Below are 18,369 nucleotides of genomic sequence, written 5' to 3'. Positions count from 1 at the left end.
GAGCGGATCATGAATTAACAGACCCTGAGAGCAAGGATTTCCCCTACTACAACATCAAGTCAGTTTAAACTTCGTGCAGAGCGTGTCTGTCTATCAGAGTTCTGGCCTTTGCCAAACCTCATAGAATGTGCTGGAGCACTTTACAGACCTCTGCATTCCTATGGGCCTCCCCACCCTGAGGCCCGTCCCACTAATGCTGCCTTTCTCTGGGGATGATAGCTCTTGGGGCCTTGGCTTGGACTCAATTCATGCCAGCCCTTGGAGACATTTTATATGAGTTAGAATCCATGTGTTATCTTCAATTAAAGGCTTCATACAATAAAGGAGCATCAGCTCAGCCACCAACTATTTGGGGCTGGAGAAGCCTCCCCAGCCTTTTGAACAGGCCAAGTGTGATGTGGTGAGCCTGGGTCCTGTCAAAAGCAATGAGGGAGGCAGCAATGGACACTGGAAAAATTAGGCTTGGCACTGAACTGAACCACTGGATATCCAAATGCATGGCATGCAAAGTGTGGTTTGAACAACATGGCCTGAGAGGTGATGAGAGTTCTGGGTAGGATCTGGGGATATACGAGAAATGGTTGAAAAGATCAAGTTCAAAGTAAAAGTGAACAATGGGTGAAATATCAGTGGTCAGTTGGAGGTCAGGAACGGATGAAGAAGGCACATGTCCTTTGTACACTCAATATGGATTTGCTCACCAAATTTATTCACTCAGTGAGTATTCACCCAGCATGAACTTTCTGTGTGTTTGGAAATACTGTGGAGGCTATAAAAGATTTTGATGTAAAGTGGTTTGGGGTGAAGAAAATGCACCAGTGATTCTAATACTGGTGGAAAGTCATCAATTTCCTGATAATGCTTATTTCCAAAGACATTATTGGGGAAGAAGATCGAGGTTTGGAAAAATCATTACCTGTGACTTTAGTGTTGGCTTGGCTATTGACGCAATGTGTGACCTTGGATTTTGTTATAAAGACTGACATTAAAGGGCCTGGCATACTGGAGATATTTGGTAGATATTTGGTTGGTGAGTGGAACAAGCAAGGGCTTGCTATGGCCCACAAAATGTGCTGAAGTGTTGGTCAGAACGATGGAAGCCTGGAGGGGAGGCCCCATCACATTAAAAACAGGGACAGCAGCTTCAGAGCAGCTGGGCAGGTAGACTGATGCAGGCAAAAATTCCAGAGGAAGGAGGAGAAATGATCCCACAACAGAAAACTGCAAAGAACTGGAAATATGGGATACTCTGGAGAGAAATAGGAAAAAGAAGGAAAGTAAACATCATTGCCAAGAAGAAACAAGAAGGAAAACACTACAGAAATCCCAAGGCCTCCAGACATCCCCATTCCAGTGGAGGTACTGGTGAGGATGCAGAGCTGCATTAAATCCAACATTGCCTGTCAGGCATTCTGCTTAATACCAAGTGTGAGGTATGAAGAAGCCAGGACACAAACCTTGTCCCAGGTAAGAGCAGTGATTCAAAGTCACAGTTCATCTGCATTTCTCCCTGGATGATTTAGGCAAGTGTCTTAACCTCTCTGAGCCTCAACTGCTTCAACTGCCAAAGAAGATTACTGATAGTGCCTCATTGGGTTACTGTGATTTTTTAAATATAAAATTCTCAGCACATAATAAAATTTTCAAGGAATATTAGAAATATTATATTACCATCGAGAACATTGAAAAATGTTATGGAAACTGTCAGCAATATCTCCTGGAAAAAACATGATGTTTTACTGTATGTTCACAGAGTGAACTACTCCGGGACAGATGGAGTGTAAAATAAGTGGTGGGAGGGACTAGAGGTAAGGGAGGCAGGATAGGAGGGTCTCTGCCTTCGATATTGCCTGGCCCTATCATTCTCTGTTCTATCCCTAAGTACAACCTAACTGGGCTACTACCTCTGATGAAAACCTGCAAATTATTTTATTTGGATTCAGAGTAACATTCAAAGTCCTTAGCCTGCAACACACAGTTAATGTGCTCATTCAATGTGTATTTATTTAGCATCTACTATTTGCCACTGTTCTCGTATGGAACCATGCATGGGCCTTGACTATGAAACATTCACAGATCAATGGGAAAATGAAGTTCAGTGAGATTCACCATGTGGAATTCACAGCTGGGACAGGTGCATGCCTTCAACACTACAGTGGAGAAAAGGGACTCTTGTCTCTTTTGATTAGCAGGCTCAGGGAATGCTTTGTAGGAGAGATGAAGTTGGATTTCATTTTGAAAACAAAGTTAGAAAAGATTAGAAGAAAGACAAGGAACAGCATTAAGCAAAGGATAAAAGGGGAAACTGGCATTTCATTGGTGTCCCTGGATGTCCACTACTGCTCGGTCTTAGGGGTGGGATTGCAGAGATGAATGGGGAGCAGTATGCAGAAACTGGGTCAGCTATCTTGGAGACCACATTACGGAGACTGCACTGTATCTTATGAACAGCAGAAAACCATAAAAGGTCATGGTCAGTGCTGCCTAAAAAGATCTGGAAAAGGTCAGGGGGAGGAAGAGAGACCTTTGAGAGGATTCCTGCAATAGCCTGGGCTCTCCAGGATGAATGAATGAACAGATGAATGAATGATCGTGTAGATGAGTGGCTCTGATAACTTCTGCTGGGGTTTCTACTCACACAAGAAAGGGAAGTGGCTTTCATATCCTTTTCAACTGCTATCCCTACCCCCACCCCCTGCATTCATGAATTGTTTCTGTCTTGCATGCATGTGTGTCTCTTCCCCAAATAATGGGACCTCAGAGCTACAGTCAAAGTGTCTTTTTTGTGTTGTTATATTTAAACAATTCACTGTGCGAGGCAGGTGCCCAAACCAATTAAATAAGAATCCCCAAGAGTCCCAGGCAGAGAATAGAAATCAACAAACTATAGTTTGGACCAAAATAGTCATCAATTGAAGCTATTCTGAGATTGCTCTTATTGTAGAAGAGTGAAAATGAGGGCACTGTTGAAAAGCAAAGGCCTGAAAAGCAGGCATTAATAATAAACCTTTTAAAGTGAGAACCCTACTCTCAGATCCATCCTCGTAGTTCAGGGGCCAATATTAGTCTTCTTGGATTCACTGACTTACTAGTACTAACACATCAGATAACATGCGTGCCACTTGGAGATGAGGAGATGCACAGATGAAAGGTAGAAGGCATGCTTCTAAGAGGCTCCCAATGCAGTAGATCTGGGTAGGACACCCGACATTGTACCTGCTGCTGAGAGGTAAAAATAAGGAAACACCTCATTCTACCTGACAGTACAGAAACCCTTGAAGCAGAGGCCTTGACACAGGAGGTACTGCCAAGCAAGACTGTAAAATAAGGGAAATAGCTCAGGCAAAGGCACAGAGGTGTGAAAGTGTAGTGAGTCTGAGAGAACCTGAGAAAGAATGTGGCCAAATCTGAACCCTTTCTCCACCTCAGCCAAGTCTGAACACTGGAAGCATAGATGCTTCATTAAATATCCCTTTGTCTCACTGTCCTGTACTCTGGGCAAAGGCTTCAAAAGACAGTTCTCCGTTCTGGCTGCAGAAGAGCCAGGGGACAGTCTGTCTTCAGACGGAAGGGAGCTACTGCTAATCAGCACATCAGAAACCCTATGACCAACTGTTGTTAAAAATGAAAGCAATGGCACATGGTCTATCTGTGGGGGACTTCCTGAAAATACATGTCTCAGATTCTGAGTTTGGTCAGTTGCCTGATAAGCTACAGGAAAAGCAGAATTCCTTTCCCAATGCTGCTGCTTGCTTAGCTGTATGACCTTGGAAAAAGTAATAAAACCCTAAACCGAAGTTTCATAATCAATAAAAAGGATGAGTACAGATGGGGTGAATCCCACTCCCTCAGATTACTGCTAGAATTAAATAGGACATATGTAGGAAGATTGAACTCAGAGCCTGACACCCAGCAGGTAGTGAGCAAGCAAGGGCCCTCTCCATACTGTTCTCTCATCCTTCTGAGTCCTGGATTGGATTCGAAGCACACATCTTGCACACAACAGGTACTGCTGTTGGTTCAAGAGCGAATCAACCCCCGAGTCTACTAAAATCGGTGAAAAACTGATAGTCAAGTGTTTATTACTTTACCTGTATTTACTCATTTAACTTTTATAACTCAGTGAGGTAGCTAGAAGTTATGCATGCCCATTTTACAGTTCAGAACTTCTACAGCTCAGATTGTTGAATCGATGTCAAAGATCACCTAGCTACATAAATGGCAGTTTTCTCTTCCACCATGACACTCGTGTCCTACAAAGACAGCCACTTGCAGAAATGAGTCTAACGTGACTTCAGTGTGCTCAGCAAACCGGACCTGGATATAACATCTTTCCCTTACCCAAAAGTGAATTTGCCTTGACCTTGCTCAATGACATCTGCCAGTGGCTCTCATGTGATGAAAGCAATCTCTACAGCACCTGCTCTGTTCGAGTGGGTATTTCTGGAACTTCATTCATAATGACAAATAATAAAAGAATTCTCATGACAGAAAAATGGAATTTGTGACAAAACAACCTGGACAATCTCTCTTAGTTTCTACAGCAGTAGGAAAATTGACTAGATTTGCAATAGTGAAGAAAATATTCTCCATTTCTCAGTATCAGCCACTTTGGGGCCACTTTGGAGAGGTTTTGTGCCTTTTTTAAACTTCCAGATTTCATGCTTTCTGTTCAGTTTTTCAACTTCCCAAAAGCACGGTTTTTTAAAAAATACAGAAAAATAGAACTTCAGCCTCCTGTATCAGTTTCAATGAAGTGTCTCTTGCAGAAGGAAATTTGAGCAATAAAAAGCCCTTGCAGACTTGGTTTAGCTCTTCCTGTCAAGATAATTCTCTTTCTTTTTCCTTTTCTTCTTTCTACTTAGTGAGTAGTTTTTGGATGATTGGTGTTGCATATCTTTGGGAAAAATTCATGCCAGACTGGTCAAATCGTAACGGCTGCTATCACCAGCTTGCAATGGTTTCCAGGAGCCTCCGCAACAAAGAAACCACACACACTCAAGCACATGGGCCACCTCTAATTTTAACACTGCAAATATCCATTTCAAAGTTTTCTAATTAAAAGCAAACACAATCACATATCAGCATCCTATCACCTCACATATAAAATGGAGTCCAGACCAGGCCGCATACAACACTTAGTGACTACTTTCTTTCGGCTCTTTGCACACAGAAAAATAAGCCTGAGTGCCTGTGTGGCACACTCCTGGTGGTGTGCATCTTCTGGAAAGTTCTGGCAGCTTAGTCAGTCCGAAGCAAAAGGACCACCATGTGCCATTTACCCAGGAAAACAGAAATGTGTGCTCTTCCTATCTTCTCACTGACTGCCTGAGGGAGGTTGCATAAATCCCCATAATGGTCAATGTTTCTTTAACTTTCATTTGAAAATATTTTCAACATGTATTCTCACACATTGTTTTATCTTCTTGAACATAGGATGATAAATAATGTCTTTTCTGGAAAATGCAAAGATGGGATTCTTTTCAATTCAGCAAATATTTTTGTGGGTTAAAGTGCCCAGAACTAGGGGTCCAAAAGTAAAGACACCCCCTTAATTGTGCAGTTTTGTGGCACATTCTGAGATAGTGCTTCCTAACCAACTTAGCAGGCCCCATGGGACAACTGTGCCAACATGTTAATGCACTTGTCACACAAGGAGGATGAGCAGGACTGAGCTGGCTGGAACCCAAGGATAGGCACCTGCTGGGAGCAGCTCTCTCTGTTTATGCCAGAGTACTGAGCAAACATCACCTCCTCCATGAGTGCTGCACTGTGAAAGAGGTTGGGAAGAGCTTTGCTAAGATCACTCACATGTCTGGGCTTATTTATTCCAAACTTTAGAAACCCAACTTTCATGCTTTTGAAATCTTATGTGTCTTTTTATAGTCACTGTTTTCTGTTTCCTTGCAGTTAATTGCCACATCTTGCTGTCTAGAGTTGTCCTCCCTTCTTGGTGGCTGTTTCTAGTTTCTTTTTCCAGCCAAAACATGAAGCAGTTAAACAAAAATCCCATTTCATTCAGCAGATACTCTGAGTACCGACTTCACATAAGGTTCTCCAGGCTCTTGCAGAAAAAACGAAAGCATAGATAGAGAAAGTACATTGCTGGATTCTTCTGTGAAGCCAAATAGGATTAGTCAGTAAGCCTTAGAGGGTGAACACCTAGGCCTGTAGCATTTCAGACTGTTGCAAAGCACTTCGTGAATTGTAAAGCAAAACCTAGAGAGAAATTTCCAAATTTTGAGCTGAGACATTAGCTTAATTTGCTTGTATATGAGCAGACTGCAGCAGTCGAAAGCACACAAACTCCGAAGCAGGCCTAATCATCTCAACTCAGTTGGTTATTAATCGTAAGACTTGATGTTTTGAATTGCTTAATTTCTCTCAGTCCCAAATCTCACTCTTGGGAAATATGGAAAATAATACTTATCTTCGGGGCCATTATAAAAATTAGATAATATATATAACAGAGTCTAGATTACAAATTGCTATTTGAGAGATTGTATTTACACACACACACACACACACACACACACACACACAATTCCACATCCTATATTTGGAAATCAACCAATTAGTAATAAGAAAAGAAAGTTTTTCAAGTACATAGATTTCAATACCAATTACTGAAATGCTCGGAGAGTGTGGAAAATCTTATTCAGTATATTTTCCTTTAGCCAACAACTTCTACTCACATCAACCTTGGTTCTTAAATGCTTCGAAAATAGCATTACTCTGCCTACCTGCCTCAATATGGTGAATACGTTTCAACTGTGTTTTGTGGCACAAACACCAAAATCATTGTTTTGAATGTCAATTCCCTCATAAGACTTTACACATAGTAGGTCTTCACATTTTTCTAAAGAAGTAAAGATATTCTCAAACACAGGTTTCAACATAGCCATGAGAGCTTGTGCTAAGGTAGTTCTGGCCAGCTTCCCTTCTTTGTTCACATCTTGAGGTAAATGTGTTTGCTATCAGTGGTTCCTAAGAGCAGAGTCATGAGGCCATGTATATGGACAAAAATGTGGCTCCAGTACTAGCTTCCACTGTGAGAGGAGACAACTCTGCTTACCCTCTGATTTTTAAAAATCTCTAAATGAGGATCATACAACTCACCTCATAAAATCTGTGTGCAAATTCAATGAGGACATGCCTGGAAGAACCTTGGCACTGTGCCTGGCATGCAATTCAATTGGCACTGGTCTCTTGACCTATCTTTCTTCTCTATAGTACACTTGGGACAATAATTTAACTTTTCTGAATCTCAGCTTCCCCTTCAGTGCAGCAGGGATGGTGACACCCACCTTGGAGGGCCCACTGAGGAGTTAAAGAATGGAGTGAGGGACATGCTACAGACCCATATTGCTACTCTCCTCTTACCCTACAGAACTGGCTTTGCGAATTCCGGTTCAGTGGAAATTCTAATCACTCAGGCATGTGTACATGTGAAGTTCACTTGCCAAAAAGGCTCCAGATATTTAAAAACCATAAGAAAAGTCCTTTGTAACATAAGTGCCCCCTGGAACTGTTTCCTACATCAGAAGGTTTGGGGCCCATGTGCCTGAGCTCATTTTGAAGGGCTGAATCTCCAGGCCAGAGCTAAGAATCTGCAGAATGCTAAGCAGTCAGTCACCCACTGGGAAAGAGACTGCGCAGCGAGTCATGTGAGAGATGTACAAATTCTGACCAGCAGAAATAGCAGCATTGGATAATACCCAAAGGCCTGCTCTACAATGGAGTTCATTGTCATTCATGTGAACGAAATGGGAAAAGTGCTGTCGTCTCTTCCTGCGGTGAACTGAGTTTTCATTAACAAAAAAATAAGCACACTTTTGTTAGCCAACACGCGGTCCTTGGCCAGCCCGCTACAACCCAGCCCTGTGGAGTTGCACTTCATGTTTCAATGGAGCAAATCTCTCCCAATGAAAGCAAAGGTTACTTCCTCCATCATGCTCCCCTGACCACTACCTCTGCCAGATCCTGTCATGTGCTAGAGAGAGAAGACAAAGCATCAAGCAGAGCCGCCAGCACAAAACCACTTCTCACTCTCACCAGGTTGTGAATCAAAAATGCCAAACCAGAGTCCGGTGGTGCTATCGGGCTTTGTGGTCAAGACCTGAACTCCAGTTATGATTCATGGACGGGGCTGGCATAGGAAGTTCTCCACACAGGGTCATGAAACAGCCACGGCGAGGCAATGTCTCAGGGCCATTATCTCAAGGCCTGGTCTGCAAACACTCTTTCTTTAGACAAGACAAACAGTACAATTACAGCCCTCCTTAATTAGTCCCCTTCGCAGTTTACCCTCTGATCACCTCAATTGAATCTGGATCCCCCTCTAAACAACCTCCTCCAAATGAGAAAATTGAGGTCCTGGGGGTCAGGGCTCTGTCTGCCTGGAGTCTTCTGGTTAAGAAATGCCAGAGACATAACTGCAACCAACAGGAGACAGAGCCTTTTCTGGAAGTAGAAATCTGGAAACACTGCAGAACTGACAGAGTGCTGAGCACAAAGCAGGGTTTAGAGGAGGCATTCAAAAGTTATTTCCTATCACTGTGGAGATTCCTCAACAAACTAGGACTAGGGCTTCCATTTGACCCAGCTATTCCACTTCTCAGTATCCTCCCGAAAGAATTAAAAGCATCAAACCACAGCATATCCATGTTCATAGTGGCACATAGCTCAATCCTGGAAACAACCCAAATGCCCATCAACCGATGAATGGATAAAGATGATATGGTTCTTTTCTATACAATGGAGTATGACTCAGCCATAAAGAAGGATAAACTTGGGGCCGAGGGTTTAGCTCAGTGGTTTTGCCACCTGCTGTGCAAGCATAAGGACCCAAGTTCGATCCCCGGTACCAAAAAAAAAAACAAGAAGGATAAACTTTAGACATTAATAGCTAAATGGATGCATCTAGAGACCATACTCTTAAGTGAAATAAATCAGACACACATGTGCAAATATAGCACAGTCTCTCTGGTGTGAGAAACTGAAAGTGTAAATAGGGACCAAAATGTGTAATAGATATTGTGAAATAGGAAGAAAATGTTCAAATGCAAGGGGCATAAGGGAGGGGAGAGAGAGAAGGAAGGAAGAAAGGAAGGGAAAAGAAAAAATGAGAAAAGAAAGATAAAATGGAAACAAAGCTCTTGTAAAAAAGAAGGAGAAGAAAGATAGAAAGAAGAGGAGGGGAATGGAAAAAATAAGAATCAAGGTATATCATGTACAGGTACAAATTCCATATGAATGTGATCATTATGTATATTTAAATTGTAGCAATAACTTAATAACAAATATATATAATTAATTTAAAAGGAATTTTTTTTTTCCTTTCCTGCCATAGAAAAGCAAAACATTCTAGCTAACTGGTAGTTTTACACACTGCAGGCCCTTTCATCAGCAAAAATCTTTATCCTCAAAGAAGATTATGACAACTACCACAACAACAACAATAATAATAGCAATCTTTATTGAACTATCTCTATTAGACCCAATGTCATTCTCAAAGCTTGAAATGCAATCTAATCCCAACAGACCAAAGAGGAAGGGAAATATCACACAAACACTTCTCCCTCCACCTGTAGTGACAAGCAAAAACACAGGGAATGAGTTTCCCCAACTGGAGCCAGATCCCGTGTTTTAGGAATAGGGTGACCATATGATTTACCACCCAGACCAGAACAGATTTTAGAAGGAGAGTTCTGTAAATAATTACTCTGGTGTCATGTAGATATGCCAGGGCATAGATCATCCTGGTTTAGCAACTCAAATCCCAATACCTGAGAAGCCTGTGCTTTGATGTTCAGTTGTTGGGCGTATAGGTGAAAAAAAAAGCATACATCTTTGGTGATCCCTTGAGTAGCTTGAAGAGAGGCTGCCCTGTGTTCTGGGGGAGAAATGAGGTTGAATTCGCTTCCATGCCCACAGGGACTGCTGTTCACTGCTCCCTTCCTCTATAGTCAGCAAGTCCCTTCTTATTTGGTGGGTTTTGAACAGGGATCTCCTTCCCTGAAACAGTCTCAACTCTCAAAATTTTTTTCACCCTGTTTATCTTCAATTATCTGCTTAATACATTACTATTTTTCAAAGAAGGGCTTTAGTTAACTATCTCTGGACACTCCCTAGTCAAAAGAGAATCTATCAATGTACCTATCACTGTGTATTTCATTCCACCTCTAAAATAACTCATACAAGTATTTCTCTCAGTGGCATGTTTTAGTTTATCTTACTCTAGAATATGTTTCATAAAAACAGTAAACCAGGGACTGCATCTCTTTTCTTCACCACTGTATCCCCAGGGGCACATGGTATAGTGCCTGTTATACAGATTTCTTAGTGGAAAGCAGTAATCCATTGAAAAGGAAAAGATATTAAATTTAATTAATATCTATGATGTGCACTTAATCCTCACAGCCTGTCTAGGAAATAAATATGATTTCCAGATTACAGAGAGGAAAAGTGAAACTCTTCACAGTACTTACTCTGTCCAAGGCACCTAAAGCCCAAGGGCAGTGCTCCACCTGCTACACCGAACCACCTCCCACCTCGAAGCCCAGCGGATCCGCGGGACTTCCCGCTAGCCCATGGGCTTCACTGCAACACGAAAGGCTGGCCAGGGGGCAATGGCCACCAGCTTGCCTGGGTTTAAAGCTATGAGCGCTGTTCGCAAAGACATAGGTGCACTGATTTAGAGGAATGACAAGAACATGGATATAGAACCCACATAAGATAGACAGAGCCATCGCTGAATCCTGACTCCTCCGAGTGCCGCTTGTGACTTTGGGCAAACTGAAACTTGTGAGTTTCGGTTCTCTCTGTAAAATGGAGTTAGACCAATTTGCTTAGGAGGCATCTGCAAGCTTTCAACAAATGTATGTTAAGTGCCCAGCATCAGGTCTGGCTCAATACATATGTTAAATAAAAGGTAGGCGTGTTCATAGCTGTTGGCATTGCCTTCTCAGAGGAAGGAACAGCAGATGTGTGACCTGAAATACCCCCTGGTTGACACAAAAGCCCGAGGTGCCCTGGCTGCTGCTGTTGCCCACATGCCACAGGGTGACTCCAGTGCACTACAGTATGAGCGGACCAGTCAGCCTAGAGGACGTCCAGTGAGGTATTTCACCTGGATGAAGTGGTCAAGGCCTGAGATGCTCTAGGAACTAAAAGCAGTGATATACGAACTATGTTACAGATTCCCAAGCAACTGACTATTTATTTATTTTCCCTTGATGCATTTTTATTTTGCAACTGTTTCTCCAATTAAATGTTATTTTCTGATTATATTTGTTTATAATTATTAATCAAAAAACAATTATATTTTTACTTCCAGTAAGACATGATACACTAAAATAAAAATATAAAATTAAAATAAAATAAAAAATATAAAATTAAAATATCAAGCTTAATAATAATTTGAGGAGAAAAATGAGAATGGAACACTTTTAGAAGATATACAAATCCATTCTCTCTCACAAATCAATGATGACACTTCACTCTATAAAACTACAGTAGATTCCCATGGTATATAAATAAAATTCCAATTCCTCACTGCAGCCTGAAGGGCCCAGTGCAACCTGGTCCCCACCAGGCTTTCATACCATATCTCCTGACATTCACCTCCTTACTTGGGTTAAGTTTGTTTTCTTGAAAATGACAGCCTTTGCGCAAGTTGCTCCCTGTCTGGAACACTCCACCTCTCCTCCACCTGTGGGCATTTCCCTTGTCCACTCAAGTCTTAGCTCAAATGTCACCTCTTCAGTGAGGCCTTCCCTGACTACCCAATCCAAGTCAGTACCTTCCCTCCCCTCCCCACAACTACTGTCTTCTTCAAGATGCTTATTTCTATCTGAAATTGTTTTGTTCATTGACTTGTTCCAAGGGACATACTGTTTAAGGGCTAGCTTTTTTTAAAAGATATAATGTGACTCTAAAACACATATAAAATAAACATAGCAAAGATTTTATTTAACTCAATAAAGTACTCAGTGAGATATCACAATCAATCACATACGGATATTCAGATAAGAAATGCTGCAATGAATTTACAAATTTTAGCAAAATTGGTCAAAATACTCAGTATCGATACATTCTACCACACAGATTGCATTTCTATGACATGAATTAATTACATGATTACTGGTTTTTTATTACTTAACTTCCAGCTCTACGGAGTTATAAAATGAACTAGTTGAAGACAAAAAAAGGAGCCACACCCATACAGTGTCAAATAACCCCCAGAGGCTCTGGGTCCATTGAAAGATATTCCATAATTTCTCTTGCCCACTCCAAAATCACTCCTTATTTCTCCCTACAGTCTTTAATATGGTCTGAAATTATCTTGTTTCCTTCATCTGTTCCCTTTCTCAATCCCCCGACCCTAGAATGTAAGCTTCACAAAAGCACAGGCATGGCCTACCTTATTCACTGAGGTTCTCCCAAAACCCAAAACTATGAACAGGTACTTAGGATTTGTTCAATAAGTAGGTTCAATGAGAACATGTCACACTCACAATCAAAGTATGCAAATTAAAATAAGACAACCACATATTCCCTCTCTGATTGGCCAAAAGTCATAAAAGGTTCCATCAAGTACCATGGAGAACAGAAAGGAAGGGCGCTGGGTCATCAGTGATTGGCCCGGTTCGGTCAGCTCTCCCTTCTGGACCAGGAGTTTGTAGCCTAGAATTTCCTTCCTGTACAGAGTTTGCTGCTGGGAACAACTCACAGGGAATTTAGATGGCATAAATGAAACAGAAGCCAGAAATTCTACTGGCCAGAATTTGTGGCCTTTTAGACCTTTCCACAGAGTCCCACCTCGAAATCATGGGGACATGTGGTAGCAGCCTTTGGGACATCCACAAACGCCAGCTTTCTCCACCAGCCCCAGTGTGGGAGGCTGGGGTTGCTAGGGGTGGTCTTGCCCATCTCCTGGTTGCAACTTCAACTTCCCCACTCCTCCCACACTCTTGTAAAGCCCTACTTCCTGTACTAACTTCATTTCCCTAAAAGCTTGTAGCGATTCTGTTTTCTTAACCAAACCAGACTGATGCGGAAGTGATCTCACACACTGCTAGAATAAATGCCTTTCTGTCATTCAACATTCAACAAATATTGATTAAGTCTTCAGAGTGATTTGATTTGCTTTTTTCAGTGCTGGGGAGCAATCCTAGGGCCTCATGAATGCTAGACAAGTGCCCTACCACTGAGCTACACCCCCAGCCCATTGGAGAGTAATTGGCTAAGAGGCAAGAGTTCCCAGTCTTTGACATAGTAACACCTCTTCTAAGAATTAGTCTGTTCCAAGAAATAATCATTAACCCATACCGAGATCTACGTTCATGCATAATGATGTTAATGAGACCAAAAGTAATATCTTCTCCCTTAGTGGGGACCAAAAAGTTCCATACAGGAATGTGGCTTAAGATTTAAGGTATACCCATAAAATACAACATTATGTAGTTTATCTAAATCATATTTCCTTAAAAGTAATTCAGGATATGGCAAAATTAGCACAGTTAAAGGTAAGCATCAATGCAAGATACCAATTCACATATTAAATGTTCTAATTTGCTAAAATAAAAATTAAATAAAATGTGTGTCATGTTCTATTGTACACTGCCTGTGTGACTCTGGGCATGTCACTTAACATTTGAACACCAGTCTTCAGAGCTGACAAGGGGGGATCATGATACTGGCCCTGGTTTTCCTAAAGAGCCAAATGAGATGAGCTCTTCATCCACAACACTGGACCAGTGTAAAGGACCTTATAAACTGCACTCCCATCAACAGCCTTGAGTGCCTCACAGTGATTAGAAGCAAGCCTAGCTTTGCCACTTACTAGCAGTGTCACATTTGGATGTCACTTAGCCTCTCTGTGCCTCAGTTTTGAAAAACAGACACAAGCTGGTGTTATTTCATATTATTACTTTTGTTATAAGAAGTAAACTGATAATGAAGGTGCCATTATAGGACAGTACTTAGTACTTGGTAAGTGATAAACAAAAGGTATATCTTCATCCAAACTACTCAACATATTCATTCTGTAATTATTTATGAAGCATTTATTATGCATTTTAGATTAGGAAGTTACAGACACATTTAACAAGAGGTGTTTTGCTCTCAAAGAAATTTACAGAAAAGAGAAAGGCAGTGCACACTGTGATGGCCTGTATCCAGAGGTCACCCAAAAACCGCATGCAGTCATAGGTGGGGCTTTCAGAGGTGGCTGGATCTAGGGTGTATGGTGCTGGGATTAAGAATGTATAGTTGGTTTAGCACAATTCTGGGAGTGGGTAATGGAAAGACCCACCTTGGGTGTGAGTGGCACCAGGCAAATGCTGGAAGGCTGAATGGGATAACAGAGTGGCAGGCTTGCTGCTGCTGCTGCTGCCACTGCTGACTGCTGCTGCTTGTCTGCTGCTGCCTCCTGCCTACTCTTCCATCCCCCCTCTGCCGTATTGCCCTGCCTTGGAACCAGCCAACTATGGACTGTAACTTCTACAAACTGTGCACTGAAATAAACCTTTCCTCCTTTAACTTTGGGTATTGGATATTTTGTCTCAGCAACAACAAAATAACTAAGACACACACACACACACACACACACACACATTATCATAAAGATAAAATGAGAAGATTAACTCCTACATCATAGAATTGCTACTAAGATCACAAAGGGGAAAATCTATGTAAATATCTGATCTCTATTAGGAAGGAATAGATAGATGAGAAAAGCATTGCTCCACAAATTTAATTTGCTTAGCACCTTCTAATTAATACTGAAACTAACAGAAACAAGAATGTATTTCTTTTAGAGGAATTCAGGATGTGTTGCCTAGGTTGATCTTGAATTTGTGGGATCAACAATCCTTTCACGTAGCTGAGATTCCAGGCACATGCTACAACACTTGGCTTAAATATACACATTTTAACATTAACCTTTCCACTTTGCATACTTTATCTCCTTCAATCTTTACAGTAGCATTACAAAGTGGACATTATCATCTCAACACCACTACTGAGAAATCTGAACCCAAGTAAAGTTGTTATGTGCCCCAGAGCACCTGACTAAAAGTTGGAGAAGCAGGAATAACAGCTTGGGCCAGGCCAACCCTCCTAGGACCCTTCCCATTGGGAGATAAATCACAAAAATGTTTAATTTCGAGTGAGTGTTAAGACTGATTCACTGCCTTCCTGCATCCTGGCATCTTTTAGCTCTTAGCAATGTCACAGTATCATCCAGTGTCCCCTAGGGTACCTGCTTACCCAGGATCCCCAATACATCAGTGTCAGTGGAGTAAAGGAATGCAAGTCAGTGTGGAAAAGATGGGAACAATTGTCGCCTACCTGTTACGGCTTTATTAAAATAGGAAGAGTAAAAGTCCAAATAAGTAGCAGTGAAAACAGTAACCTCTCAACTCCTAGCCAACTGCTCTGCTCTCCCAGACTCATCTCCCATTAGCTTCAGTCAATAGTGCAATCCTCTGGCACATGAAGCAGAGAATTTGATCCAAAAGAAACACCATCAGTGGGCACATGGGGCATTGTTCTGATTAAATACAGCCTGCTAGAATTAAAACATTATAGGCTCTTTGCAGAACTCTGTGCTTTTAATGAAATGAACCCCATTTTAACAGCAAAGATACAACAATGTATTCATCAGCCCCATGGAGTGACGAATGTAATTATCTATGATATAGTGCAGCTAATCTGTGCTCAGTTGTGGAAATTACAAGATGATCAATTAAAGCTGCCCACTTAATTCCTCGAAGCCTCATTTGGTGGACTGAGGTAGGCGGCTCTCTTTGTGGAAGCCCTCAGGGAGTAATTCGTCTCACCTAGATGCCACTAGAAGGGAACTAACATTTGTTATCAGCTGATGATGCACCCGGCTCTCACATAAGCTGTCTCCTGCCCCCCTCCCAATGATCAGGTTACTTTTACTGTTTCACAGATGTGCAAACTGAAGTTCAGAGAAGCTAAACAGCTCATTCTTTTTTTTAATTAATTTTATTGGTACATTTCACATATGCAGTATAATGACATTCATCATTGGAAATTTGCACCTTTACATAATCCATCTGGGTTCTTATTTTTTCCCCCTTCCCCTGCCCTCCCTTCAACCCCTCCACCCCTCCCTATTTACAAAGACTTTGTTTCCATTTTTTCTTTTTCTCATATTAATTCCATTCCCTTCTTTCCTTTCCCCTACGCCTCCCACTTCCTTCCCCTTTGCCCCTTTTCTTCCTATTTCACATTACCTATTATACATTTAGCCCTTATTTACACTTTCAGTTTCTCACACTAGAGAAACTATTCAGTATTTACACATGAGTGTCCTATTTATTTCACTTAAGAATATGGCCTCAATGTGCATCCATTTAGCTAAAAATGTCTCTAGTTTCTCATTCTTTATGGCTTAGTAGTACTCCATTTTATAAAAAAAAAAACACACACACATTTTCTTTATCCAGTCTGCAGTTCTTTGGCATTTGGGCTGTTTCAAAGTTTTAGCTATTATGAATTGTGTTGCTATGAACATGGGTGCACATATATCACTGTGGTATGATGCTTTTAATTCTTTGGGGAAGATACCCAGTAGGAGAATAACTGTGTGAAATGGGACCTCTAGTCCTAGTTCTTTGAGGAATCTCCGTACTGTTTTCCACAGTGGTTGCACCAGTCAACACTCCCACCAGCAGTGGAGCAGTGTTCCTCTTTCCCCACAGCCCTGCCAGCATTTGTTATTGGTTGATTTCATGATAGCAGCCATTCTTTCTGGGGTGAGGTGGCATCTCAGCGTTGTTTTCATCTGCATCTCTTGAATAAACAGCTCATTCTGATGCACGTCTGGTATGTGGAAAAGCTTGAACTTAAATCTGGAATTGTCTAGCTTCAAAGATGCTAGTGTTAGGAGAACAGATAAGAGGTAATCATGCTTGGGAAAATCCTGGCTCCTCTTCATAGTATGACACAGCCTTGGCAAGGTCCCTAAATTTCCCATCCTTGGCTAGTCTCATCTGTTGATGCCATAGTACTGTCTGCTTCATAAGGGATGTGAAAAGTAAGTGGGACTGCAGGAAGAACAAGCAGTAGTTACTAGCCATTAGCTCATGGCATGTTGCAGTTACCTCTGTGTGCCAGAAGAAATTAGCAAGTAGCATCTGGAGAGTTTGGATGAGGTCACACAGACAGTAAGTGCCACACGAGGCCTGAAGCCAGCACAGGGCCCATTAAACACTCACATGTGATGCCAGCTTCCCCTTTTCCTCCATCACCTCTCAGTATGGTCCAGCCAGGTAGGGAGCTCAGGATGCCCAGAGTAAAAGGACTGCTCAGAGTAAGGAGGGACCAGAGCCCAGGTCCCCAGACACTGGAATAAAGGCAAGCATCAGCTGCCTGCACCTCATGATAGCCATGACACTAGTGCTGGGAAGAATCTTGATCAAAATGGTCAGGGTCCAGACCCCAAATCTGGAGCTTATTCACTGTGAGACCCAGGCTCCTCCTTGATAAAGATAATAGTATCTCCTACCACATGTCATTGCATTAAGTGTTAAAGAGGGTATTATTTAGACAGGAGTGTACTGGGCATTTTTTAACCATTCTGAAGCCAAGTTCTATTATCTTTATATGACAGAAGTAGCAGTCCCAAACTTCTGAGATTGTTATGACTATGAAAGGACCTAACCCCCACGGAATGTTTAGTGTGATGCTGCCATATATACGTGGGAAGCATTCAGTGAATGCTACTTGTCTTTATTTGGTAATAACAGTGACAGTGGTGGCAGCAGCAAATCATCAAAGCACCAATCTCCTAATAGAAATAAGCCTCCCCAGACTGTTCTCAGATCTTCACATTTTAACCTGAATGGCTTATGTTTGTTTGGTTTGGTTTCTTTTCTGAGAAATTTCCTTGTTTACTCCTAGAAAGGAGAATAAAGTTGTAATTCTACTCTTTTCTGCCAGTGGTAGACATAGTCCATCCTGCTAAGAATATTAAAAGGCTGACCTCTCTGCCAGGTATCTACACCCCAGAGCTGCCACAAGGATGAAAAGAACGAGGCAGGAAAAGACCATGTGGTGCGTGGGATTTGCCACTGCCACCTGCCACCGCACAAACTAGCCCAGTGTAGGCTATAGCCCAGGTGACCTGAGGTTTCCTCGCTCTAATACTCTTTAGATTGAAAGTTGCTTTTTGCCATGTTTGTATGTTGGTTTTGAATGATGCTTACAGAGAAAGAATTCTTGGACAGCAGTGCCCTCTAATGATCCTGTTCTAATTCAAGTCATTAGGAATCCAAATGGTATCCCAAGAAATTGATGCTTAAATGGCTCAATCACAGTTAACCCACAAATGCC

This window comes from Heterocephalus glaber, unplaced genomic scaffold (genome assembly GCF_053883595.1).
Source record: "Heterocephalus glaber isolate CG9 unplaced genomic scaffold, H.glaber_assembly_v1.0 deba00000281, whole genome shotgun sequence".
Taxonomy (NCBI): Eukaryota; Metazoa; Chordata; class Mammalia; order Rodentia; family Bathyergidae; genus Heterocephalus; species Heterocephalus glaber.
This window is presented reverse-complemented; position numbering follows the sequence as displayed.